This window comes from Pseudopodoces humilis, chromosome 3 (genome assembly GCF_049639895.1).
Source record: "Pseudopodoces humilis isolate 2021_Gansu_Grassland_sample_001 chromosome 3, ASM4963989v1, whole genome shotgun sequence".
NCBI lineage: Eukaryota > Metazoa > Chordata > Aves > Passeriformes > Paridae > Pseudopodoces > Pseudopodoces humilis.
In genome coordinates this window covers 96,113,090-96,140,775 of record NC_142202.1, presented here as the reverse complement: position 1 = coordinate 96,140,775, position 27,686 = coordinate 96,113,090, and the positions used below count along the sequence as shown (strand labels likewise).

Here is a 27,686-nt window from a genome sequence, read left to right as displayed (position 1 = left end):
GAGATGTTTTACTCCAGAAGATAGTAATACAACAAGGTGGGCTGTTTTTAAACTGAATGAAAAGAGACTGAGATTAGATGTCAGGAGGCAATCCTTTACTGTGTGGTAAGGCACTGAACAGTTTGCCCAGGGAAGTTATGGATGCCTTATCCCTGGAGAAGCTGAAGACCAGGATGGATGGGACTTTGAGCAACTTGGTCTAGTGGAAGGTTCCCTGACCATGGCAGGAGGTAGAATAAGATTATCTGTAAGGTCCCTTCCAATCTAAACCATTCCAAGATTTTATCATTCTGTGACTAATATTTTTTGTGGGTATTAAAAGCCCTCATTATATTCCAACACAATGCCATGCCTCCCTACTATTGGGTATATCTTCAGAAGGAAAACAGCCAGCTTATATCCCAGTGAACTTCAGACACGACATTTCTAGTCAATGCTGCAAAGACAAACACCATAGAACAGCTAAATCAGTTTCTTTACAGCCCTGATGGGAAAGGGAACACGGTCACATCCTCTTATTGTCAATGCAGTGTTGTCAGGGGATGAGTTTAGAGAAGCAAACATGCAGCAGGAAGTTTTAGGGGAACACTAAATTCTTATTTTGCTTCCTGTATAGTGAGAACAAATTGGGAACACTTGTTCTTAGTAGTGACCAGGGATAAAAAGCAGATTTTGACACATGCCATTGTGTATCACACCCTGCACTCTGGAGTTCGGGTACAACCAAAACAGCTTGGACTGTTTTTTGTTTCCTGGCCTGTTTTGTTCGGGTTTTTTTTCCAGTCATGTATGAAGCAATGAAAAGAGATCACAGGAAAACCCATCTCTTTGCTCATTATGCTTCCTGCTGTTTGGTGTGGAGCTACTCACATGAGGTATGTATTTGCATGCGGCTTTTCCCTTGCTTTGCTTGTGACTAACCAGAGAGAGGAACTCCAAAGAGACTCGTTAAACCTATGAAAGCTGCCACAGTTTGTCACACGTGGCTTTGCACATGCAAGCAGAGAATTGCTTTTATTGTAAGCTGCAAGTCTCTCTTTCTGCAACAATAGTATTTCATGTCACTTCTTTAGTCTCAAGAGAAGCTGCTATTAAATGGTAGATGTTAGTTTAATATTAATAATTGTCTTAACTTCATACATCTACAGGTTTTCATCTAGTAAAAGGGAGCTATTCATTTTTTCTCATAAAAACAACATTCCTCTGAAGGGAATTTAACAGATGTACGGAGGTTGATGGCAGGTGCAGCATAATGAAAGCAAGACACTTTGAACTGTCAGTGGCTCTCTAACTGCTCTTTGTATTACCCTGGCAGAGGTGTGCCTGCTCCAGTTCAAAACAGCTGCTCTCTCACAAGTGTACTCCTGGCTCCCATTCACCACCCTGCAAGGAAAAGCAGGGCTGCAAAAGGAGAAAAAAAATAGAAAAAAAATATCTGGATCAGGTGAAAAACATCTGCCTGAACATCAGTATAGTTTAGAGCAGTCAAGAGAGCCTGTAATGTTTTATATAACTTGCATATTGTCATTTTTAAGGGGGAAGGCTCAGAAAATGAAGATTCATTAAAGCTGTAGCGCTGCGTGTCAGGCGAATCTCTTTCATCATCCAGCACACCACCGTGGGGAGTGCTGCACCTCTGCAGAGTGCTCTCCGTTTTTCTCCAGTTAGTATTAAATTGGTGCTAGGGCTTCTGCCACTTTTCTCCAGGAAAAGATATTAATAGGTCTTAGCAGTAAGGGATGTTTCTTTCTAGCTAAACTACAGAATGTCTTTCTTCCATTTTATCTTATTTTAATTATGTTGCTAGTTTGTAAGGCATTAAGAGTCTCTGTGCTTGTTTTTTACGTTCTTCACCTTCTTGTCTTTTGAATAATAGAGTTGCCTATATTCAGTGTTCTCCACTTATTAGTGTTTTGACCATTTAATCAATTTTGTGTCATTCTTTTTTTTCATAATTCCCTCATCTCTGTCCATCTTTCCAGATGAAACTCTCAGAACTGTCTGTAATATTAATAAAGAATGCATAACACTGTAGTAAAGTGGCTTCTTAACATGGGTTTGGGGTGGCCTGTAAATCTCTTGTGGTAAAGTCATAATATAAGATATGCAGCTCACCTGAAATTATGAAGTCTTCATACTAAGGTGGCAAGATATGTAATTTTGAGACTGGTGCTGAGGGCTTTTTTCTAATACTATTGCTCTTCTAAGACTATTTTTTTTCTAAGACTATTGCTTCAAGTTTATTTTTCTTTCATTTTTAGTTTGTCTTAGTCAATCAGTAGTTTTTTCCGGGAGGAATGGACATCCTTCAACACTGTATATAAAACCCTTCTGTTCTGCCAAATTCTTTTTTATCCACGTGACTATACAAGGAATAGGACTGCCTTTCCTGAGGCAGACACTTGGGTTGCTGGACTGTAGTCAGAAGGAAAAGGGATTGAAAACAAGATTATAACTACTCTATGCAATTGTGTATGCAATAGTCTAATTTCTGATTCTAGAAGGTATGGGAGGATGCAATTGCTACTACATTTTACTACTGATTAAGATTTAGAGACAAAACAAAATATTCTCAGTAACCACAGAAGGTTGTCTTGATTCCTGTTGTCAAATGTCTTATTTATTAGAACAGGAGAAATGTTAGGGCCATGGAATCTGTCATTCTCTACAAATACCTGAAAGGAGGTTGTAACAAGGGACAGGACAAGAGAAAATGTTCTCAAGTTGCACCAGAGCAGGTATCAATTAGATTAGAAAAAGGAAAATGTTGTCAGGAACAGGAACAAGCTTCCCAGGAAAGTGGTGGGATCATTGTACCTGGAAGTGTTCAAAAGGTGAATGGACGTGGTGCTTGGGATGGTGTAGTGGGGAATGTGGTGGTGCTGCATTAATGGTTGATCTCAGTGATCCTGGAGGTATTTTCCAGCCTTTGAGATTCTAAGATTCTATGAATCTTGGAGAACATACTGCATCTTTAAATAGTTAATTGAATAAATGTTGCCAAAACAGATTATACCTCAATTATTAGTATATAATCCGAGATCTGTTTCTCAAATATCTGTCTTCCCATTGTGGGTGTAGTGCATTCCTGTGAGATCTTGACTGAGAAAGGGGCATCTGCCATCTAATATATTGCTTTTAATCAACAGTGATTCTGAAAATCTTGCAAAACAGGGGTTTACTCTACTGATTTAATTTTTGCATTGTATGTATTTGGAAATACATGTTTGACTGTCTTTCCTATGAAGTAACAGACCATACTGCACAGGTTTATTGATATGCTTCATTCAAGAAATGGTCGCCCCAGCTCAAAAAACCACTTAATCATGTGCTTAAAATTAAATATATCCTTGAGTATATTACTGAAAATCCCCCTGCAGAAAGATTTTGCTGAACAAAGGTGGCTTTAGGCATATGTCTGGGTACTCTGCTGAATTGCAACTTGTGAGCCCTATTACTCTGTGAATTGAATGGAGTCACCCAAAATGTATAAAATTAAGCATGTTTATGACGTGTTTATGATTTTGGAGGATAGTTACTTTATATCTGGGAGCACATATTCACATGAGGAGCCCTTTAATAATGAAAGGATTCAGAACTGCTCTTTTTAAAATAGCAGTTTTTTAAAAAAATCCTTAATAAAAAGTGTAAATTGCTAAGTAATGATGTTAGTTCAGTTCCCTAAGGCAAGCCTTACATCATTGTGTTTGTATACAGTAAATAAGCCTACAGAGAAAAAAATCCAGACCAGTAAATGGATTATAGAAATGAGTTTGGTAATGAAACCTTACACAGCAAGACATTTGCCAGTGAAAGCAAGACATGTGTGGCTGAAACACTGTTAAAAATAAAGGTCTTTTAGTCTGCCTAATATTTCACTGGCATTTGAAACATAAATTTACATAAATATGTTTTCTTATGACTCCCTTGAAGAAGGGATTTAGTATTTGGATGTTGAAGATTCATGTTTGTACTCCTCTTAAAAAATCCTTTTCACAGCATGAGGAGAAACTCAGGAAATCAAGTTACCAGCAAAACAATAAGGCAGGTCAGAGTGAGCTGAACATATTTTGTCTTAAAGTGTGAAAAGGCAGACAGCCCTGAAGTTTTAAGCTTTTCTGTTAAAAATCTGGAGGCCCCAACCATACAATGTCTTGTACACATGAAGCATGAACTAATATAATGCACCTTTAGATCAATCATCTGTTTTTAATAGCCTTCTCCTCTTTGTCTACTGGCAGAGTGGATTTAAGCTATTGTGTGATACAAAATTCAGAGCATCTAGCAGAGCAGAGGAAATTTAGATAAAACTTCTTTTTTACACTTACACACAGAATGAAGCTGCTCCCATCACCAGACACATACTTTGACTCAAATACCTGTCCTGGTTTGTTTTCTAAGCAGTCAGTGCCCTTCTGTGATGAACATTGGGTACCACAAAGAGACAAAGGTGTGGGCTCAAGCAGTTACTGCACTGGCCAACACACTACTCAGCCAGGCTTTTAGGAAATGTATACACAGACAAGGAAGTTATGCTGCAGACTCCTGAGCTCAAACATTTATCATTAGAGGCATCATTTCCTGATCTTAAAGGCTTCAAATCATTAGTCTTCTAATACATAATATCAATAGATGTAATGAAAAATGCACAGGATGTAGAGAATCCCCTGAATTTTAATGTACTCTCTGCCATTAGAAGCATATTGCAGAGTGTATGTCAGCTGAGCTGAAGAAAAACAATGGGTCAAATGGAGAGGAAGGCAGCAGCTAAACCTCTGATTCTGTGTGTGAATGCAAATTGCCTCCGTTCCCAGGGTCAGCACAAGCTGTGCCTCTGGAAATATAGCGAGTGGGATTTCTGCAGCATGCATGGCTGTTCTGGCTCCTGCACAGTGAGACATTTCACACTGTGCACAGCAGATGGGAGCTGGAAAGTTCAGCCCAGGTACTGAAGCTTGCATACATATGCACAAAAAAATAAATACATATATTGAGTGTGTCCCCAGGCCCTGGCAGAGCTGCTGCTGGGAGCCTTTCACTGGGCTGTATCTGGGTGCATGTCCACCTCATCCTTGCATGTCCCTGGCACATTACATGAGTACAGGTGCTCTACTGGCACATGGATGCTCACAGGCAATTGATACTAAACCTTCAGGACCATTGCTGAACCCTTACTTTGCAGATTCTCCAGCAGACCAAACCCACCTTTTCCCCAGGTATGAATATTGTGACTTTACAGAGTTTAAAAGTAACTTTCTAAGGATCTCCAGTCACTGAAAGCAAGCAGAAACTTTATCTGAGTTTAAAAAATGAGTTGCTTTTTTAAATTGTAGCAGCTGATGTAGCTGTGAATAACAACAGACTGATGAAATCCCGTACCCCTTGTTCTGCTTCAATTTCTTCTCTGCTTTAAATTCTCAGCAGGATATGCAGATGATCTTCAAGTGAGATGGGAATCCTCCTCCTGTGTCAGGTTTTCTGAATCACAAATCCATCAAATTAAGAGACAACAATAACACCATATTCGTTTCTCCATCCTATTGATCTTTTATATTGCCCAGTATTTATATTTTATTATTTAAAATTTAAAAATAATATAAATTTAAATTTAAATATAAATATAAATATAAATATAAATATAAATATAATTTATAAAATATATTATAATATATTATATTATTATATTATAACACAATAGAAATATAATTTATATTTATATTATTTATATTGTTTATATTTTTATATTTATAGCATTTATATCTAATATACTTTTATATAGCCCATGGGAAAATATTTTTTGCAAAGCATAAGGCAGCCTCAACTAAAGCCAGCCAAGTAAAGCCTCAGCTAAAGCCAGTCTAACCTCTCACCATTAGTCACGATCAAGAACAGTGTATCCTCAAGCTTATTTGACTTTTTAAAAAAGATCTACCAATTCTGTTGTGCAGCATTGCTGCAGTGATTTCCATTTAGGATGAAATAAAAGGCTGAATTAAATTTCATTTTTTACCTTTATTTCCTCCACTCATTTCTCCATTTCTGTTTGTTTGCTCAAGTGTTGAATATGTCTATATTTTTTAATGTAAATGTACTTTTGCAAGTTTTTACATGCAACGTTTAATCTGTACAGCATTGGTGTGGGAGATAAATAACTTGATTTTGGTTGTACATGGCTGTGTATACACGAGGACATTTCTCGATGCAATGATTTCGTTAATTTAGTCAGAACCTCTAAATTGTAAACCAACAGTAACCCTGAAGACAAAAAAAACTACTTTAAATTTCATTGAGAGGCTGGTTTCTGGAAAGATAGCCATGAATGCACAGACAAAAAGTGCTTTTTGAGCTGATCTCTTCAAAAGTTTTTTCTACCCAGATGCCCATGAGATTCTGAAATATACTGACACATATGGGTTTTCTTCAGCTCTTGCTTCTCTACAAGGCTAGTGTGAGAAATGTAGTTCCAGGGAAAGCCTTAAATATTTCTATTTTTCACTGCAAGAAGCATTACTACCAATCTATCACATGAGCTGAGATTTCCAAACTCATTTCTAGCCCAATTTAGCAGACATACAACTTTGGATAATTGGGGCAAGTTCTTTGTTCTTTTCTGAACAAAACTGTAGCTCCCTGAGCATCTCCCTCACCACAGCAGTTACCTCAATTTTGTTCCTAGGCAGGAAACTTCATCCCAGCATTCAAGTGCTGCTCTCAGGTTTTTGAAGGATAATGGAGCTTTAGGCCTTTGAGGGGAGGATGAGGAGGACTTGAAGGAGAAGGTCAGAGATTCCTAAATTAAGGCTTTTCATTTTGTTCTTGAGAAATGAAGAGTGAGATGCACCACTAGAAGCCAATTCACAGCTCAAGAGGCCAGAAGCATTCCCTGAAGATGTTTCTCCGACACTTCACTCACCACAGAAAGAGCCCAAGGTGACAAGGCTCCTGTTTGGGAGCCTGAAACAAGTGCTTAAAATTAGGTAGACTGATCTCTCTCCTTTACATTATCACAAATCCCGTTTTGCTCTTTGGTAGAGCTTTTCACAAGGCAGTTCATTAACACAATATTGATGCTCTGTGACATGTGAAGAGGCCAATAAGTGCAGGGCTCAATGTAAATGATTTCACCCATTTGATACCTGTTTTTTCCTTAATTCTCTTAATGGTGCAGTGTGTTTTCCTATCCCAGTGACATTCAGTTGCATGTATTGTTAATTTTTGCTTTGTAGCTTGCATTTAGATTACAGCTTGTGTGTCCCTAAAGTGGTATCAGCTGCCTGAAATCTTGACTCCTCAGTGTTGTGTGGCTTGCAGAAATGTCAGCTGGTCCAAGGGAGCGGTTTTAAAAGAAGCAGAGCTGATCTGACATTCTTCAAAGGAAAGCCTGGGAGACTCATCTCTGCACCTGGGTTTGTTATGTACACGGAGCAATGGGAAGAGCACTATGAATGCTGTCACTCGAGCAGTGAAGAGGGACAGGCAGCCATGTCAAAAATGACAACGTTTCTTTTACTAGTCTTGCAAAAGATGTCTGCAGTGATGTGACTGCAGATGACATCAAACAACATAAGTGGCTGGTTTCTGCAGTAGATTGAAATTCATCCAGTTCCCTGTGTTCACTGTGATGACTTTCAATGCTAATTCTCAGTGACTGAGGCATGAAATATATTCACAGGCTATACACAGTTAGGATACTTTTAAGTTATTTGAGGTACCTGTGATGTAAACATCTGTGCCTCTTGCTTTAATGCATTTTTTCCTGCATTTCAATTATGCAGTCAAAGAAACACTGGAAAAGGGGAGAACAAGTTTGCTGATCTAGTTCTTTTGCATTTTTGAAAGGAAAGAGTGCCTCATTGTCTGAGTAGAGGGAAACATAAGATAGAAGCACACTTTCATCTTCACCAACAAGGAAGAGATCAGCTGAATTGATGCAAATGAGGTGTTTTTGAAAATGATCCCCAAAGCTTGCTGTATTCACTAAGCAAAATTGTGGGTTGCTTAAACTTTCATATGGAAACCTAAATAATGTGAGATGTTATAAAAGATCAAAAATTTTTAGCTTGAGTTTTACTGCATGACTGCTCTTTGAAAATGAAGCTAAAGCCAGCATTCAGCGCTGACAGTGTCCTGCATCTGCAGCAGCCTGTGTGCTTCACTGTATTTTTAAGAGGATGCTTTTCAGCTCTGGCTTCAGATGACACTCTGTGCTTTTCTTAGGGTTACCTGGAGGAAAGATGCTGCAAAATGCAGGGAGAAAGGAGGGAAAAACCTCCTGTGCCAGTACAGAAGGTCACAGGAATGTGCTGACAGAAATTGCTCCCTGGCATCTGTAGAACTGGGAGGACAGTCTGTCAGTGCATCAAATCTAATCCAAGGCAGGTGGGGTTATAGTTGTATAAATAAGAAGGCAATATCTTATTCAATATAAACTGATAATAAACCTTTCCTTTTAATAGCAAAAAACTTCTTCCTTTCTCATGCATTACAATCAGCATCTGCATTTACTGTTAACTCCTTTGCCATATACTCTGCTTTTATAGTCAGCTAAGAAGAAAGAGAGAGACATATTCCTATCATGAATTTTGGATTTCAGTCTAATGGCTTTTTCACATAAAAGGAATATATAGCTTCAACAGCAAGGGGCTGGCACTCCTCTCTTTCCCACGGAGAAGATCTAGAGAGTAATGTGCAGCCTCTCTTCCTGACCGCTCACCTTGAATTCTGGGTTTTGTACAATGAAATAGCTTTTATAGGATAGGGTGAGACTATCTTCACCTTGAAATAGATTACCAAATGAGAAAAAATAATTTAAATAAAGAGAAACAGGCCCAGAACTCTTGCAATATGGGTGTGCATCCTCACCACTGAGCAGCCTGACTCAGGTCTGTGAATCTCCCTGAAGCCACCCCAGAGGTTTGCACAACCAGTGGTTTGCCACCAGGAGCTTCTGCTGGAGAGGTGTGTCAGCTCCTTGGCTCCTTCATGAGCTTTTAGGCTGCTGGCATTTCAGCCTGGTGTCCTGGGCTGAGGTCTGCAGTACTCAAGCAGCAAACAGCCAGCTGGCTCCCACAGGGTTTGGTTGAGGGCACCCGAGGGACCTGCCAAGGCTGGGGAAGCAGTGTTGGATCACTTGGTGGTGTTGGAACACTTGGTGGTGTTGGACTCCTGTATTACACTGTAATGTACACTCCTGTTACACTGTAATAGTCTAGCAGGGGCTGTGGGTTGAGATGTTGCTGGGAGGGCTTCAACAAAACCTGCTGGATGGAGCCTCTTAGGGAAGAGCCACAAGTTAGTTGTTTCTGGATCCTCCTTGTCTGAAAGCACACAGGAGTTGTTTTTCTCCATGAAGGCTGAGACACCTCTGGATGTAGAAGGAAGCAGAATTATGGATACTTGTGCTGGGATCCATCTCATCTACCTTTAGGCATTTGTCCCATGAATGTTTATATACAAGCTGGTTACATCAGGATCCCATTGATGAAAAACAGGCCCTGTTGGGATGTGATTCACCAGGCTGATGTTTTCAGCATCTTAGGAGCTTTTTAAAATTTTACTATGAGCCTCCTCTATGTTAGTATGTTTATTTGTGATACCTAATTATTGTAGTCTTCTGATAAAGCTGCAGTAAGAATACTGTCCTTCCTTTTTAAAAATTAATTTCTCCAGATATCTGTTTCATAAAAGAGTAGTAAAGAGGAAAAAAGATTTAACGTTTCTTTCTTTTGAAATGCCAGGAAGTAACAAAGGGAAATAGAGCTGAATTTAGATGGATCCATAGGGTCCATATATTTGTGACCTGACACAGTATCCATTTGCTCATTAATACCTCTTCAACATTCAATAAAGTAGATAAAGGCTTTTATTTTATTAAATATTAATTAACCTTTTAATATTTTTAGGGAAGCCTATAGGAGTAAAGCACTGATGGAGGGAGATAACTGAAGGGATAACAGTAAATGAGACACAATTTCCCTGATTTCTATCAAAAGCTCTCCTGGCTTTATGCTACCACTTTAATTATATCTGATTTTTTTTCAACAACAAAACATGTAGAGAAAGAAAAAGAGAAGAAAGCACAAACAGATTGGCTCCTTGGAAAAAAAATTGTCACTGGAAGCAATTTTCCCCACTCTTTGTTTACTGGTGAAGGTGAAGCAGTAACTCAACATGCTGGTACAGACGTGATAATTTACTTGTCAGTTAGGTGGTGGAAAAATCATTCTTAATGATAATTGTTGTATTAAGGTTTTTTTTTTCTTCTTTCTTTTTTAAACATCAAGGCAGCTGACTATTCTTTTTCAACAGTGCACTCTACTGTTATTTATTCCTGGCCCTTATCACCCTGCACGTATTTTTTCACCCATCAGAGTCAGAGAGGGATATATTGTGTTTTATCATTCAGCACAAAGGCTATTTGTGGTCCTGAGTCTGGTCCTCTCTATCCATTTGGCAATGCCATTCACGGTTGTTATGGATGTGCAGATAGAAAAGGTGTCTATGATTTGGTTTAATTCACTTGTTGACAGAATCAACCCTTACTTTAGATGGTTATTTCTCAAATGCAGTAGATCATAAACTTAATCAGTGATTTTAAAATATGTTTAGCCCATCTGTTTAACTTGTATAGATAATGCATTTAAATGATTTAATAATGTATTTTAAGCATTTAAAATAAAAGGTAAGGGGAGCTACTTCTTTGGAAAGATGGTGGTTATTTAGTTCAACTGGCTAGAGGAATAATACATTCTCCTTTTTGTTTGTTTGCAGAGATGGGGATGATATGCAGTTGACATAAAGGGGAATCATGCAAATTAATTTGTTTTGAAAACCTTCACCCTGAGAATTCAGATGATGCAGAAGCAATGGAATGAGGTATCAAGTAACCATCCCAGCTGAGAACATAGTGAAATGACAGGAGAGCAGGTAAAGATTGCAGCTGTCATAAGTAGTAAAAGCTGTACCTACTAAGGAGAAGAACATGCTGTTACAACAGAGGCAAGTTTTTCTTCACTTCTAATTAAGCAAATAAACTAAAATAGAAAGGAATATTGTGTCATATATCAGTGCATGCAGGAGGCAATGTGAACAGGACCCTGGCCTCCTGGCTTGGCTTCTTTCTATAATTCTGATGAGTAAAGCCCATGTCCAGGAGGAATTCAAGCCCCAAACAAGATTTCTTAGTGAAAGCTCTGTGAAGGACAGGACCTGAAGTTATGGGTCGTTAGCAAGGGAGATGCCATCAGCAACAACTTGTCATGAACACATATCTTTGCCATACCCTCTACAACCCATCACCTAAGTGCAGGCCAAGTTCCAACTATACATCTACTGCAGCCCTGGTGCAGATGAAACATGCAGAATCCATGATTATAATGTGGCTGTAATGCGGCTAAGATTCACACCAGGAGATAACAATGGAAAGAAAGATATGCTGCAGGTAAGGGGAGGTGAGAGATGAAGCTGGAGGTCAATTTTCTGCTCCTATTGCTACCAGTTAGTTGGGCAGCACAGGGGCCTAGCATGCTGCTCTCTCACAGCATCAGCTGCCACCCCAGAAACAGTACTTCCCTCAGAAACACCAAAAGCCTGGTTTTTCAGGCCTGTAATGTAGCTCACAAGGTATGGAGGATGACAGCAATCTGGTCATCCTCAGCAATTTTCTGTCTTATCTAACCAGATCCCTTGGTCCCAGCATGGACAGATTGCAGATCTGTCCTGCCCAAAATGAATAGTTTGCCTGATCTTACATAGGTAACATCACTATCTAGACAAATTTTGATGATGCCACTTTAATAAGGCTGGAGTTTCTTTCCTTTTTTCTCCTTAGCTTCCCTGTGACATAGCAGAGCCCTTCATAATGTATTAGGCCTCAAAGCAAGACCTTCACAGAAAGAAAGGCAAAAACAATTTCCAAAATTTGGTAGTAATAAATAATAGCTTTATTAAATATATTATAATAATTCCATTTTCTTTTTACAGCTCCCTTTTGTCTCCCTAAATCCACTTTATTGAAAGTTTTGCAGCAAAAAACATTTACAGAAAGGTAGTCTTTGTGAATTAGGGTGTTTTAAGCATCGTTTTTCCTTTTCCACCAACAGAGGGAGTACAGTTATCCTTCCCCTCCAGAGATTTTGGCCATAAGGCTTAGTTACGTGAGACCAGTAGGTACGGTTTTCACTGTGGGTGTTACATGTCTTAGGGCAAGAGGTCAGTCAGGTCTTGGTTTGCAATTGTTAGAAAATCATGGGGCAGTATAAACCAGATCAGACTATGTAAAATTAAATCAGAATATCTGGTACTGTGGGCTGAATGGATGTTGCACCAATTACGAGATGCATATCAAAATTTTGCAATGTGGTGCACTCACTTAAGGACTAGTGATGAGATCTGTTAATTGCATTATATTATCTACTCGTAACTGCACCATTAATGCATGTCAGCACCACTCCTGACAGGGCTGGCTTGAGGGAATTTTACTGCCGTAGGCAAACTGGAAAGTGTGTGCTACTCTTAGGTGCATTTACTTCCAGAGTAAACAGTCAAAACAATCAATTGTATCTAGGTCTCAATTTTAAATTATACAATGGTGACTTATTTAAGTAATTAGGGCCATATTATCCACCCCAACAGCCAGAAGATGTTTTATGAAGAGGAGTCTTCATAAGAGTAATTATATTTATTTCCTGATCCTTCCTAGACTAGGAAGTACATGTGCAATTGCACTGCCTAGTGAGAATTTGGGAAATGCAAAAAGCATGAGGCTGGGAAAAAACAGATATTTATTGCCCAAGGCCATATGCTCTTTGTGGCATCAGAACCTGGCTGACCTGAAGGGAAATGCCTGAAAAAGTTAATACTGTGTATGTCAGTGCTTTCTACCCTAAATTCTTCTCTATGTCCTTTTGTGTCTTGTGTTTCTCCCAAATTACTATTAGACCTCCCCAAATTCCTTACTTCTAATTAAAATTATACTTCTATGTACTATTGCCCTTCCTCATATATTTGCAAAGCCTTTGCCATTTTATTGTTTTGAAATCATAATGTGCCCTAGAGAACCAGCCTCCCCTTTCTCGCACAAAGCTTCCTCATGCTGCCAGCTCACCAGTGCCTGTGAGGACAGGGCAGTCCTGTTGGCTGGGCAGCTTTGCTCTGCAGTCTCAGTCTTGGTGTTAAACTTGCTGCTCTACCCTTCTGGCTGTATGGGAGGATATATCTCTGAATTCCAATGAGCTGCAGTTGGCCATAAGGTTCTTTTGGTTACTACGCATAAGGAAATGCAGATTTGCTGGCTCTATGCATGTAAGCTTTATGTCCTGCCGAGTTTCCCTCTAGATATCAAGCTGTGTGCGAGAGGAAATTGGTATGCCCTCTTCTTCTGTCCTGACCTCGGTTTTGCTGCTTGGTACATGGGGAGTGTGAGAATATGGGTGGAGGAAATGTCTTATGGTAAAGATCAGAACCCATGTATGTGGAGCGAAATTTTTTTAATACAAGCTGAGTTATATCTGAGTTGGAATCAGATTATTTGATATATCTAATAACTCGGGAATTTCTAACCTGTTTTTCTCCTCTGTAGTCAAAATACCTAAATTTATTGCGAGTCAGAAAGTTGAAACAATCAGTTTGTACCTAACACAATACTTTCTGTAGTACTTTAATTGAAATTAACTATTTTTGCAATTCCATGTTGAAATACTTCATCTCGGTGTACTGAATCAAGTTGAAATGTTTGATGCATAGTAACTCTTCAGTTTCCAAAGGAAAGCTTTATGGGCATTGTACTTTGCTTGTTGTATTTCACCCTGCCTTACAGGAAGGGCTAATTTGCCATAGTATATTTACCACCAGCCTTGCAAACCATGAGATTCAGTTTCCTACATGAGTTGCCCATAGGGGAAGACACATAGCACCACAGCCAGCTCAGGAAGTCCATGAGAAATTATGGAGTTAGGTAGCATCTGCATCACAGTTCCAGTGGGACTCCCACGAGGTAATGAGCAGGTGCAACTTGACATCAGTATGATTCAAATGAAACATTTCTGCTCAGTAAACCAAAGCATTTTGACTGAGAGGGACCACCCTGGAACAAATAACTTTGTTTTTATTTTACCAGGTTTGGTAAAATCATTTTTTACTAAGCAATTATCATAAATCACTTAACAAAAATCTTCCTGAAAATGCTAATATTTCCACTTCAAGACTGTGTGTAAATGTTTGTGTGCATACACAGATACATATAAGGGTATCTGTATATGCACCTATAAATTGAAAGAAGCTTGCATGTTTCTTCTCATTTTCATTTACCTGGCATACTTTCCTGTATTTTAGAAATGAAGGAGAGATGTGACCCCAGAAATTAAACTTGCTGTGTTAGACAAACAGGTTACTATGGTTAAGAACATCAACTACTTTCTATTTACTTTCTTTTTTTAAAAAATTGTGGCTGTGTCACCTTGGAAAGTGTGTTTATTATGTGTGGTACAAAATATGCATTAGAGAGTGCTTGGTCAGAAGGACTGGCTGGCTCAAGGGATCAGTTATCTAATGTGGGACCTTTCACCCCTTAGCCACCAGTCTAGTCTGGCATAGGTGAGTAATAAAAAGACAAATCTCTCTGCAGCTGGGAGACATTTGGATGAATAAATAAATTGAGCTGATAATGTCAATATAATTTAGTGGAAAAAAAAAAATATATCCCGCATCTGTGCAATAATTAGCATGCTTTTGGGGTATCTCAGCAAACAGAGAAAAACCTGAGAGGGCACGGGGATTGATAATAGCAGTGTGTCATGTTTCTGTAATATTTCCCATCCTGAATTATACCATAGCATTTTGTAATTTATTAACTTTGGTCATATTCCAGTGCATATCTCCCTGTAAACTGGGTCTGATTAAATCTGATCATCTACTCTACTGGATAAGGACACCATGAACACTGTATTTGTTTGTATTTAAAATTTCCTAAAGAGGGAGTTCTGGGGCTCTCCTTGAAATACAAGAACACAGGGGAACAAGGCACTGAACTGGCTCCAGGACTCTTCCTACAGTTACTTGGCAACATGGCCCTGGCTCTCCCTCCTTGCCGCAGTCCCCAGGACCTGCTTTTGGTTGGGGTTAATTAGATGTTGCTCAGTGCATTCCCTGGCTAAGGCTAAAGTCTTCTGGGAGCTTTCTTGTGGCCTAAGGCTGAACTCACAATAACTATGCTAATGAATTAATGGGAACAAGCAGGAAAAGGGTGAGTTACAGAAAGCTATCTGTGTTTTTAACCCCTGTATGAGCTGGTGTTAATGCAGGGCTGGCAAAATCTGAAGCCTTGCTGGACGTGAGCCGGCTTCCTGTGGACCCATTTGGATGCCTGCATTGCACTCCCCAGCACTCTGGTTCCAGCAACACAGTGTGGAGGCACCCAAAGCTGACTCTGGAAGCTGTACAGAAGTATTTTTGCAGAGCTTAAGCTAATAAGCTCTGCCAGACCTGGGCTAGCCTGCACAGAGCCAGTATGGATGTCTGCAATTGTGGCACTGTTTATCAGCAAACTGGATAATCTGCCAGGGATAATGGAGAGCTGACTATATATTGAATGTTTGTTTGCAAGGAAAATTACATGTTAGGGTTTTAACTCTAAAGCATCAGTGGATTAAAGTCAGACAGCTGACAAGATTTCTGCTCCTATTTTTCTGCTAGCCTCCTCAGAGGTTGCTGCCCTTGTGACAGGGGGGGCTTAAAAGTTCACAAAACAGCTTCTAAGTAATTTATAACAGGTTGTGGTAGGTTTTTTTTTTTCTGGAATGATAGAAGTGATGAACAGTATTTGTGGTAGAAGTTTAATAATCGAGGAGACTGATTCAGACAACTTGTACCCTTTCCATTCTGTTTTTTTTCTGGTATGTCCGGTTTTTCAATTGGGTTGCTGGAAAGGGAAATGTTGTCTTGCTTCTGTCTGCATTCATTCCACAAATGCTTACCTGTAGCTGCAGAGAGGATGATGAACATCTTCTTATGTCCCCCCCAAACTCTGACTGTTTCAGAGGTGCCTGGATGAATGCATCAATTCCATCCATTGATATTTGTGATGTCACATGAGCTCCAAGAGGAAGAACCATCAAAATAGTTGGCAGAGCTGTGGAGTTGTAACCCAGACACAATAACAACATAATAGTTGCAAGGATAAGAGAGGAAACTAGGAAAACCAGCTTCAAATATTCCCTCTTGGATGTTTTAAAGTCACAGACACAACTAAGAGCAAGTGTACATGTTCATTTATATGTGGTTGTGTAAGCATCCTAGAAAGTCCAGAAAAAGTAACATTTATATTCAGTAAAGAAAGAAACATGCTGAAATTATAATAAATAGTGAAGTTCTCTGTTGGTGTGATATGGCAGTCAGGGAAGATCAGATATTTAAATGTAGGAAAACCAATTAGCTGACAAGTACAAAAATGAATAAATTGCAATTTTATTCTATTTAAGTATATGTATGTATATGTATATATGTGGAGTTAGTTTCTCACAGAAAAAAGAGCAAACCCAAGCCTAAAAGTCTGTCACATTGGTTCTTGGGCCCTTTGTGCTTTTAAAAAGCAGGTGGAATAATTTTTGCATGGTCCTTGCTGGGTGATGCCTCTTAGTCTGTGACTGCCAGTCATGACAAAAAATTAGGTATGAATTTTTATGGCAGAAGTGTCTGTGCTGCAGTCTGTCTCCACACCATCTGAATGTAAGGTTTTGCACCTACTTTTCAGTGAAGATGTGTTTTAAACTGTAATTTTTTTTATTTATTTTTTTTTTGCACTGAAGGCAATGCAGATTTTTCCTCTGGCTTTAAAGTGGCAAGTACTGGTGCTTACAGTAGGGTCCCATATACTACTGCAGTCTGTTTGTCCTCTCCAGGCTTCCTGAGCTAAGCAGAAATCCTTGCATTTCTTTTGTATGCTGTTAAACTCATGGTGCCTTTCTATCCCTGCATATGTCCCTACATGACACAATTAACTTTGTATTTTCATCTGTGAAAGAACTAATTCTAGGTGTCTCTTTCCTATTTCCTTTTTTAATAATGCAGCCTGGGAAAGGAGACACGAGAATGTAAATTGCCTTTGAAAATGGTTTAGTATATGTGTCACGCATATCATGTGACTGAATTTTTTGTCTATTTACAGCTTTCACACTTACATGAACTTTCAACACTAAGGACCTGATTCTGGCAAATACCAGTGCCTTTCAGGAGTACTCTGATGACCACCCATATTACAATTCCTTCACAATGAGAAGTTTAAGTGGTCATATAATAAACAAAAATATGGCCCAAATATTGGTATAATTGAAGAAAAGACACAGTGTTGGTTTGATAGCTACAATTTCTTCAAAGTTATTCTTCAAAGGATGCATAAAAAACCCATTGATAACTGAGATGCAGCAGAGTTCATGTTATTTGGCTTAACTAGTGTGCCAAACCTGGTGTGTATCTATTGGTCTATCACAGACACAGTTTTCATACTACTTGCTTTAATTTCAACTGCTGAAGTATGGATACTCCTACTGTGCTGAAGTGCCCATCAGGCTCAAGCCCCCATTGTGCCCTGCTGTGTACAAACTTGAAGCGGTTCCACACGTTATTCCCAAAAGTACTTTGGATTTTCCAGTGGGTTGAGTTTCCTGGAATTAATGGTTGGGATGCTGGACCTCAAACATTACCTCTGACAGATACTAGTTTTCATGTTAATGAGCTTGTTAAAATACTAAGGAAAATAATCTCCATATGAAAACTATATTAATAATTTTATTACATGTTATGTAAACATTTTCAGGATGTTGAAGAACCATCTCTAAAAAAATCACCTCAATTAATTAGGAATATCACATTCTCAATAAAATTACACAAGGTATTGGAATTAATAGAGCAGGATTTCATATATTTTTCTTCATTATGGCAGCCACAACAAAAGTCTGTTACCTAAAGCTCTTTTCTATAGCAGTCTGGGCCCATACTGCAGAAAGATCCTCTTAGAAGGTGGCCTAAGGGATAACCGTAAGCTTCTATACAGAAATTAGTTTTGTCTTGGTCTTAGGCCAACCCTAAGGACAGTCTTGCTGGCATTTAACACAAATAGGAGCCTCCTCAGGCTCCATGACTCTCTGCATGGTAAAGTCAATAGGTTTTACAGGATCTGAGCATTTATTATGTGCTGCTGTGACCCAAATACGGTTATAATGCAACAGTTAAACAAGACATATTAATGGAGAAAATAACCATTGGATTCAGTGAAGATTGTTGCAGTCTCCTGAGGTTTCAGTGTAAATATGGGTATGTTCAACACTATTGCTATGAAGTGAAATAGTCTGTGCATTATTTGTCTGAAGCAATCTATGATTACTCTGATGTCATTGCTCTTCAGAGTCTTGTCTTCAAAGATAAATGTGAGGACAGCTGTGCAAGTTATGTTCAGTCTCATTGCTGAATTTATCACTTAATAAGTAGAACAGTTTATCATGTATACATAGAGATTTTTCTGTTATTTTCCTGCAAAAATTCACAAATGGGGATCATCATTTTCTTGGGATATAAGAAGAAGCTCTGTGTCATCCAATGCACTTTTAGATTTTCAAAAGGCATGGGTTTTAATTAAAGGAAGGACTGTGGGTTCTGCACAGAAATGAGTTGTATAAAATGAGGAGAACCCATGTCAGATATGGGGCAAACAGAAACTCTCCAGTTTCAATGTCTTTGAGGCCTGAAAATTTGAGATTGAAGTAGAAACGTATTTATTTTAAAAAGTGAAGTAGCCTTTAAAGACTTTTCCTAAAAAAAATTAAACTATAATTCAATAGTCTGGGATAAGAAAGGCACATAGCATGAATGTTTGAACTTATCAGACTCTTCTGCCTAGAAAGTCTCCACCAGCTGATTACTGTTTGGTTTTAAGCAGGAGCTATTGACCTATTTTTGATCAATCCTCTAGTGATTTTTCTTGAGGTCCCAATGTTCAAAGATGCCAAATACCAAGCTGCCACCCCCAGATGTCATTCTAAGATTCTGGATGTTCTAGGGATGAACTCAAAATCTAGAGCCATGAGGCTGAAGATGAGAAGTTTAAAACCAGCCAGAAAAATATTCCCCAGTCCTACCTGTACCCTAATTTTTCTGCACTATGGAACAGAAATATGGGGGAAAATTTCGTATCTATATTTACCATGTCAGGTGAAAATTTTCTACTGTAGGCACAGCCATATGGTTATTCACAAAAGCAAAATTCATACTTAGGAAAATCTGAAGAACCCACTATGAGATATGAGTGAACAATATGGAGAAGCATTGCTTCCTTTTTTCTTTTAGGAGTTATTTCTATTACTATTTTAAATCTATTCTAGGCAATGGTTAATGAAGAAAACCTGAAATAAGAGAAGAATTATGATAAACTCTAGTTCTGTTGCAACACAGTTTAAACTAAAATCTGTGTTTGTAATAGTTTATCCATATATTTATTCAAATATATGAAAATGTATGCAAATTTCCACCCCATTGTTTTGTGGTTAGGTATACTACAAGGGATGTTTCAGGCTATGCAGCTTCCCTAGCTAACAACTCTCACTGTCTTCTATTGTAATAAGATTCAAACAACAACTGATCTTGAATTCTGAAACTGAAGAAAGCAAGCAAAGGTGAAGTAATATTATCCAGAATCTTAAAAGAAAATGGAAGAGCTACCCATTCTTACAGGTACTTTATATAACAAAATGCCTTTAGCTCATTTTTTAGCTTCTTGTGTCCATGCAGTTAGGCATTTAATTACCTGTTTACCAGCTTACATCTTAGACATTCAGCACTCAATAAACTGGTGATTGCATTTAGATGAAATTCAAGAGAATTATCACCACTCTAAATAATACTTACATTTATTGCAAATCTTAAATGACCCTTTTTAAAAATTGTAAGCCTCTAAAGTACATCCTTTCTCCTAAAAGACACAATAAATCACTTAAGCACCCCTCCTGTTCTACTGAAGAGGCATCTGATTAACAGTCTTTTTCTAATAGAGTTAAGAACCTGGGAGGGTCAGAAATGAAATCTAAATGTCTCTTTTCAGAGCTATTAGGGAAAGAATCTGTATAGTAGTTTGATCCATATCTGCACTTGGATTGAGCAATTGTGTTAGGCAGAGAATTGCCTGGCATTATCTTATGACTCACTTGACAGAGCTTACCCCTACTTTTCATTACCTGAGAAGAGATCATTACAAAACATACAAGTAGTATAATTTTATAGCAATCTATTTTGAACTAGCAAATTAAATGGGAAGAAGAGAGGAAATGGAATGCAGCAAGCATAATCCTTTGAATTGTGTTTTAAAGAAATAGGAGTTTAGCAGAAGTGTGGAAGAAGGACTGGGTTAGAAAGCAGGAGCCTTTTCACTATTGTGTGACATGGCAGACCTAACTGCACAAACCCGATTAATTCATGCTGGAGAACCCTCTCATTGAAAAAGGGTGAATGAATATATGTAGGTGTCTTGGGTGAAAAATATCTTCAGTTGTGAAGGGTAATATGTACCAGATAACTGGCTGTGTGTATGTTTCAGCAAAAGTCCAAAATTGTCATTCTGAGGATTCAAGCTGAAGCCTGCCACTTTCCTAACTGCAACTAATACAAGTTGGCTCTAAATTTTCCTAAAACTTGGACTAAAATGCAGTGAAATATCTCGAGCCCCTCCGGTTACCAAAGAAACATGTTGGGACCAACAACTAGAATAATGATCATGTTTCTGCATATAAACTAGACAGGGAGAACCCTGGGCTTGGGATGCCTGTAAAAAAAAGGAGGCTGAAACACAAGGATTTCTAAAGAGAAAAAGTGGTTTTGAAGAGAAGAAAGAAGACCAGGAAAGGAGATGGGAAAGGGTGCTGGTAGTCAGAGAGATGCATGGAGATGGAAACTAGGAGATGCTCAGGGACTTTTACCTGTGATAGTCCGGAAGGGTCACTGCAAGCAGCAGGAACCCACAGAACCTCCTGCCCAAGTTTCCCAGAACAGCAGTGACTTCTCTATCAGAGTGGAAGTTAAGGGTTAAAAGGGGTGGAGCTGGAGAGCGAGGGAGTGGAAAATAACCAAGCAGGCCAAGTGCTCAAATCTTTAAGGTTATTAAGCCCAGTATACAGGTCCACTACTAGCTACTGTTATCTCTCCTGTGGCAGTGGGAGAAGGACAAGATGACCAACAGAAAGTCTTGAAAGTTAGGATTGGGGATTTGGAAGACTGCATTCATCTGTGAGAAATGCAAAACCAAATAGAATCACTGTCCTCTAAATTCATAACTGAAGCAAATCCTTAGTAACATTTCTTGGGAGAGGAATTAATTAGAGGGAGAATAATTTTCCAGGCAAGGTTTTCCCATTAATTTGGTTTGCAGAACCAACATTAATGAAGTGTAGGGTTGTACCTAAAGGTGGGATGTCTCCACTCTTCCAGCTTTCCTGTAGGATCACCTCACCTCTTTGTCCCTTTGTTTATAACTTATAAAAGTTGATATACCTCCAAGTCCCAAAAGTGAAATATAGAAAATTTTATGGAATACTCCTGAGAGACATTAAATAGTCAAGCTGGTTCAAGCATCTACAATATATAGGTAAAAACTATAATTAATAGAGAAATAATAACAGAAGATGCTGCAGAGAGAGCCTTGTGCCTAAGGTTTTATTACAAAGGGCTGGAATTGACTTACCAGCAGGACAGTCAAAGCTGCCTGGAAGCAACTTATCCACAAGGTTTCAGGCACTTTTCTAGCACATGGGTGCAGAAGGCATTTTTACAGATAAGAAAGTCTTCAGGCAAAATTATAAGATGACTTAGAATGCTTGAAAGACCACAAGGAATTTTTTTTGGCACTTTGGCAGCTCTTAACTCAATGCTGAATGCCTCTGAATGAAATACAGACTCTTTCAGGGGCACATCAACCTTCCCAACAGCTTCTCTGCTCCATAGAAAGCTTTTTTTCCTTCAATCCTGTGACTTGCCTGTCTGCTCCTGTCACTGCCAGCATCCTCTCTGATGGAGCCACAGACTGCCAGCTCCTTGATGCAGCTTTAACAGGAGAATTGCTCCAAGGGCAGGAGTCAGCTCCCAAGCTTTTCGGAAAGTCTCACCTGCCATGGTCATTTCTCATGAGGGAAGAGAGCCTGCAAACCAGGAGCATGAAGTGCAGCAAGCATTGTCTTGTCTGCCATATCCACACTGAATTAAAACAAAAACAATACTACCACAGGGACCAGAATGTGGGAATTCTACATCTTTTATTATGAGATCTTATATATGCCTGTTTTACTTCTGTGTCCTCTTTCCCTGTGCGTTCTCTTTCACAGATCCACACAGCTACAGTGGGAGGGTTTCAACCACCCAAGCCTCATGTACAGCCTGGTGGATTCCTCCTGCAGGTTTGGAAAGGTGAATTTAAATTAAGTGAAATGAGTGGTATGGCCAGGTGTGACCACAGCTGTCTCCTCTGTTTAAATTTATGTTGCAGTCCTCCCAGAAGAAGCTGTCACATGGTTTTTCTGGAGCTCGGGGAGGAGTGGGAATAAAATGAACCTGTTTGGAGAGGAAGGGTGGCAGAGGCAGCAGGGTGCAGAATCAAAGAGCCACAGCAGGGATCCAGGAACTGCAGGGAGGGTTGTGCAAGGGTAAATGCCACACACTTGGCTTTGCAGAGAGAGACATAAGTGAGGACACTGCGGTCCAGGGAAAGAATTGTGCAGAAATCTTTCTGTTTTGTTCTGTTTACACTTTGTCAGTTGGAGAGTTTTGTCATTAAACACAGTGATCCTACTGTTCTAAGAAAAAAATGTTTTAAAGAGGTCGCTATGAGAAGCTTAAGCAGATCTACCACAAACCTCTGGCCTGCTCAGGAACTCAATGCACTCAATGCCTACATGGTACAAGGTACTGACCACAAGATTTAAGGTGACTGCAATTGCTGTTCGTTGTCATGGTTTAACCAAAGCCAGTAACTGAGCACCACACAGCTGCCTCCTCACTCACTCTGCCACTTCCCTCCACCCTCATTCTGTAGGGTGGGGAGACAAATCAAAAAAAAGGTAAAACATGTAAGTTAAGAACTGTTCCACACAGGAAGTAAATTTAAAAAGTAACCATAATGATAATAGCAATAATAATAATAATAATAAATAATAATAATAATACAGTGAAAGAGGGTGGGGGAGAGACAGAGAGAGAGCCAGGAGAAACAAGTGATGCACCACACAATTTCGCACCACCTCACTAATCAATGCCCAATCTGTCCACCAAGACCAATTGGTGACTCCTAGCAAATTCTCCCCAGTGAATATACTAGGCATGACATTCTTTACAATGGAATCTGTCTTCCTAGCCATGTTTCCTTCCAGTTTTTTTGTGCACCTCCTCTCTGACAGGGCACAAGACACTGAAATGTACTGTTAGCTGTGAGTAATAGGTACTCAAACTTGGGGCACTTTTAATTGATTTGCGTTCTTACGATTGGAGATGCTAAAGATAACTGAGCAGATATAGTTAGGAGGCTCTTGTTCATTTTAGTTAATGATACCAATAGCATTCTTTTCAGTTCTTTTCATCTGCTTTGTCTATTCCTTCTTATTAAAGCCAATTAGAAAATTTTCTAACTGCAATGTATTATCTCTGATATAATTACCAGTAAGTCATGAATACCAGTCATATGACTGCTAATGAAAAGCTGTTCTGTTTCTTAAATTAGCTATCTTAATATTTTCTGCAGTAAATTTTCTTCCTTATTTTTCTAAATCAAGTTTAGAAAACTGCAATAGAGCAGTAATGGGCCAGGGGTGCTATAAAAAAATCTTAGTGAATGGAGTAATTGTAGCACTTACAACAGATGAGATGTTTGCAATTAATTTTACAGTTACTGCTCAAGACACTATTTTGGGAAATAAAATATTTTACTAACTTAAATTAATACTGTTTGTAGACATTTCATGTTGGAAAACATTGGGTAAAAATTTACCCTTCTGATCTCCTTACTAAAAGATGCATTTTACTGCTACCTCATTAAACTACTATAAGCTCTGTGATTTCACCTCCAATATTTTCCTAAACCCTTGTTTATATTTTTAATAAAGTTTGATATTAAAGTAAGAGAATAAAATTATAACTAATATGAAAGTTTATCTCTAAAAATGTACCAAAATATAAATTAAAAAAATGTTTTTTCTTTTAGTAAGAACAGCTGCCAACCTTTAGGTTGTTTTGTGCCTGTGGCAAACAGAAGTGTACGATGCAGCCATAGAGAATGGAAGTTATTTTATGGAGTAGTACTTCTTCTGTTACATTAAAATTGTCTCATCTTACAGGCAGACAAGAAGCTACTATGCACATGGACATGGTTATACCACAAAGGCTGAAGTGGGGAGGTCCGCATGTTGCTAACTGAAGCAATCTAGAGACTGAATGAGATGAAGAGTCTCCTCCACATGATATCTCGTCCCTAAACCAAGACACATCCCCTGCCTGCAAACAGAGCCATTGCACAAATTGAATATTTCCCACAGTTTGTAGACCCAGCCAGGCTCCTGCAGTTCCCAGGATAGCTGCACAGAAGCAGCAGCAGCTCTTTATCTTTTCCATTCTAGAACTGAATGATGTGAGAGATTCCCAGTTTTGTGAAAAAACAATGACTGGAACAGTCCAAATAATGCTATCTGATACAATGGACCACCAAAATGTTTTCTGGGGCTTTATATTTTCCTTAAAAAGAGAATGTCTCAAAGAAATTATCTTCATACTGTGACTTTACCAGGTACGATTTTAAATCTTGTCCCTTTCTACCAAAAGTACGCAGCACTGAAAGGCAAAGTTCACTGTATGATATTAAGAAGACTGCAGCCCCATTAAGATAAAAGTTCCAAAGAGGGAAACTAGTTGAGGCTGTTGCCTAAACCAATCCCATCAGGCCTCCTGCTGAAGGTATATATTCTACTGAAGAAAAAATCACTATATGTGTTTTCTGCTTTGTAGCAATGCTTTTCTTTTTAATCTAGCTGTTTTTGTTCTTGTCCTTTTATTCCAAGCAAACAAAAATGAATTCTTAGCAATCTGGGAATATATTTCCTAATGCCCTGTAGCAAATACACTTTTTTCAGTCATATAGACTACTGGAGAGGGAAAATGAACCCTTTATGTGGTAAGCAAAGACATCTAAAAATGGAAAATGACAAGGGAAGTTTTCTGACCAAGAGTAGTTACACTTAATAGAAGTATTTTCTATTTGCAGAGCAGGTAAGCTTGACTCCCCAGTTCTTCAGGTTTGATCTAAAGCAGGAGCTGCAGTGTGTGATCTCCGTGGAACTGAAGTGCAAGAAGGTCACTCATGGACCTGGCCTTAAGAAGGAACAAGCTTTTAAAACTCGTTTGCTTACCCACTCTCTGTATGGGACATACAGCATAGTTTTAGTGGCTCCATGTGGAAATGTGAGAGAGCAAAATATACAGTGCGGTTGTAGAAGCATCAAGTAAATCTTCATCAAAATATTTTAGGTTGTAGCACTACAGTAAACCCTGCAAGCCAAATCATTAATGTGAAAGCTTGCATTAACAATAATGGAGTTTTATTGGCGTAAGAGTGTGGCGTACACAACTGGCATGAGATGATTTTTGTTGTTCTGCTTCATGGTCTAATGCACTGAATATGAAAAACAAACTTCAATAGGGCTGGGAGGCAGAAATGGGGAAGGCACTGTGTTGATTTGTGCTACCCAAGTTAGCACTCCTCTCCAGCCACATCACTCTGACTAGCGTGTCAAGTGTCACTGTAGGCTGACCCCTATGACCAGCAAAGGATTTGCAATACTTCATGATAGGCACTTTGATCCCTTTTCCAGTGCTCAGGTTAGGCTGCCTATAGGTTGGTGCATGTCCTCATTTTGTACCTCAAATCAGCTACACTGTGCTATTTTTATGGGAGCTTTGCCTTTGAGGAGCGATTCAGAGTGCCCTCAGTTACCTTTATTTTTAGATAAGAGGAGAACACAATCCCTGTTTCTCATATTGCAGTTCAGTGGCTGGAACATCTGTCCAGGAGGTGGAAAACTCCTTTGGAGTCTAATGTCATTGAGCTAAAATGTCTGAAACCCAGTTCCCTGCCCTATCCACAGCAGCCTGCAGCACAGGCAGAGGAATTGAGGGCTTTCCTCCATGCCTCTCACTGTGACTGTGTCACTGCAAAAAAACAAGAGTCACAGGAACTCCAAAAACTGGAGCAAAAAAGAGAAGGCTTTGAGGCTTGGCAGTAAAGGATGAATGAGTAGCATTGGCTCTTCCATTCTGCCATATTTACAACTTTCAGAAAAAGCATATGAATCAGTCCCATGGACTTCAGAAAATGAAACAACCTGTTTGAAGCTTGGTCAGAATCTACTCTGTGTACTAGGGGATAAGAATTGCTGACTTCACTTCCATTAGGTGGCTTTTGAACACACTGTCTTATCTGAGTGTTCTACAGTACTGGGGGAAACCTACCATAAACTAGACTAATTTCATGTATATTTGTTTAAAAGAAACCTTTCGCTTAAAAGTGGTTAAAAGCCCTTCTACTTTATAAATAAATCATCTAGACATCTTCTGTTGTTGCTAATTTTTGTATACTTCTTGAATGTGATGAAGTAATTGCACAACCAGAGAGGACAATTATATTTTATTGCTATGAGAAATTCCATGATTTCTGACAATGAAGTTATTTAGCAATAGGCAGTGCTGATCTGCCTGTGTGTCAGGTGTATACACATAACTGTGTACTAGTGTTGTTCAATACAATTTATATTGTTTGACTGAAACAAACAGATCTATTTTACCCTCTAAATTTCTAGTACATGATAAATATATGCCACTCTTGTATTACCATAAGGCTGTTTTCACAAAGTCTGGGCAGTAAAGGGATTCATATAGAGAAAGTTCATGTTGCAATTATCAAGGCTTTCCATTCCTTGCACTGATGTTTTTCATTTTTATTTTTATGTTTATTTTTATTGAAGGTTTATAATGTTATTTTCATTTCTGTAATGATAGTCCCTCTAAATAAACAGGAAATAAAATGTGATCAAACACCAGTCAGTCATTTTCTGGTAATTTGTTTGAAGACTAGAGAACCTAACTTACATTATTTAAGTGCAAGGCAAAGTGCAGTAAAATGTAACTGCTCTCCAGTATACTGGACACAACTGTGACAGCTGTGTTGCTGAGAATCTTTGTACAACTCTGTATGTGCTCAGACATATATTCATTTCTCCATTTATTACTTGAACAGGACATAAGCACATGTGGACTACTTTTGCTCATTTATATAAATCCAGCAAAATTTCACCAGAAAGTGTATTAAAATAATTTAGATTGGAGTTCAACTTTATGAAAACCTGTGATTTTCAGAGTCTAAGAGAGGAATAGCATCATGTCTACCTTTTGCATGTGTCTCCACTGTTCCATCATTCATGTATCTCCTCTGTCCCCTTACCTCCGTGAGACAGGCTTTTTAAAGGCTTTTACTCTATTTGTGTTTTGAGGTGAAGTTTCTGAAGCTGTATGAAGATGCACTTGCAATGGAGAAGTTTTGATTCTGGTTTGTAGATTGTTGGTCACAATTCTGGTTGAAGCAGAACCATCTCTTCTTTTTCATGGATAGCATAGATATT

The 27,686-nt window shown here is 38.7% G+C and overlaps 1 long non-coding RNA gene across 1 annotated transcript; it reads left to right on the top strand.

The window, feature by feature from the left end:
* The first annotated feature begins 713 nt into the window (after positions 1 to 713).
* LOC106628131 (uncharacterized) lies at positions 714 to 27,686 on the top strand. The gene is made up of 4 exons (XR_001331411.2): positions 714 to 875; positions 10,771 to 10,926; positions 22,356 to 22,437; positions 24,357 to 27,686. It is a non-coding gene; the product is annotated as an uncharacterized LOC106628131 (long non-coding RNA).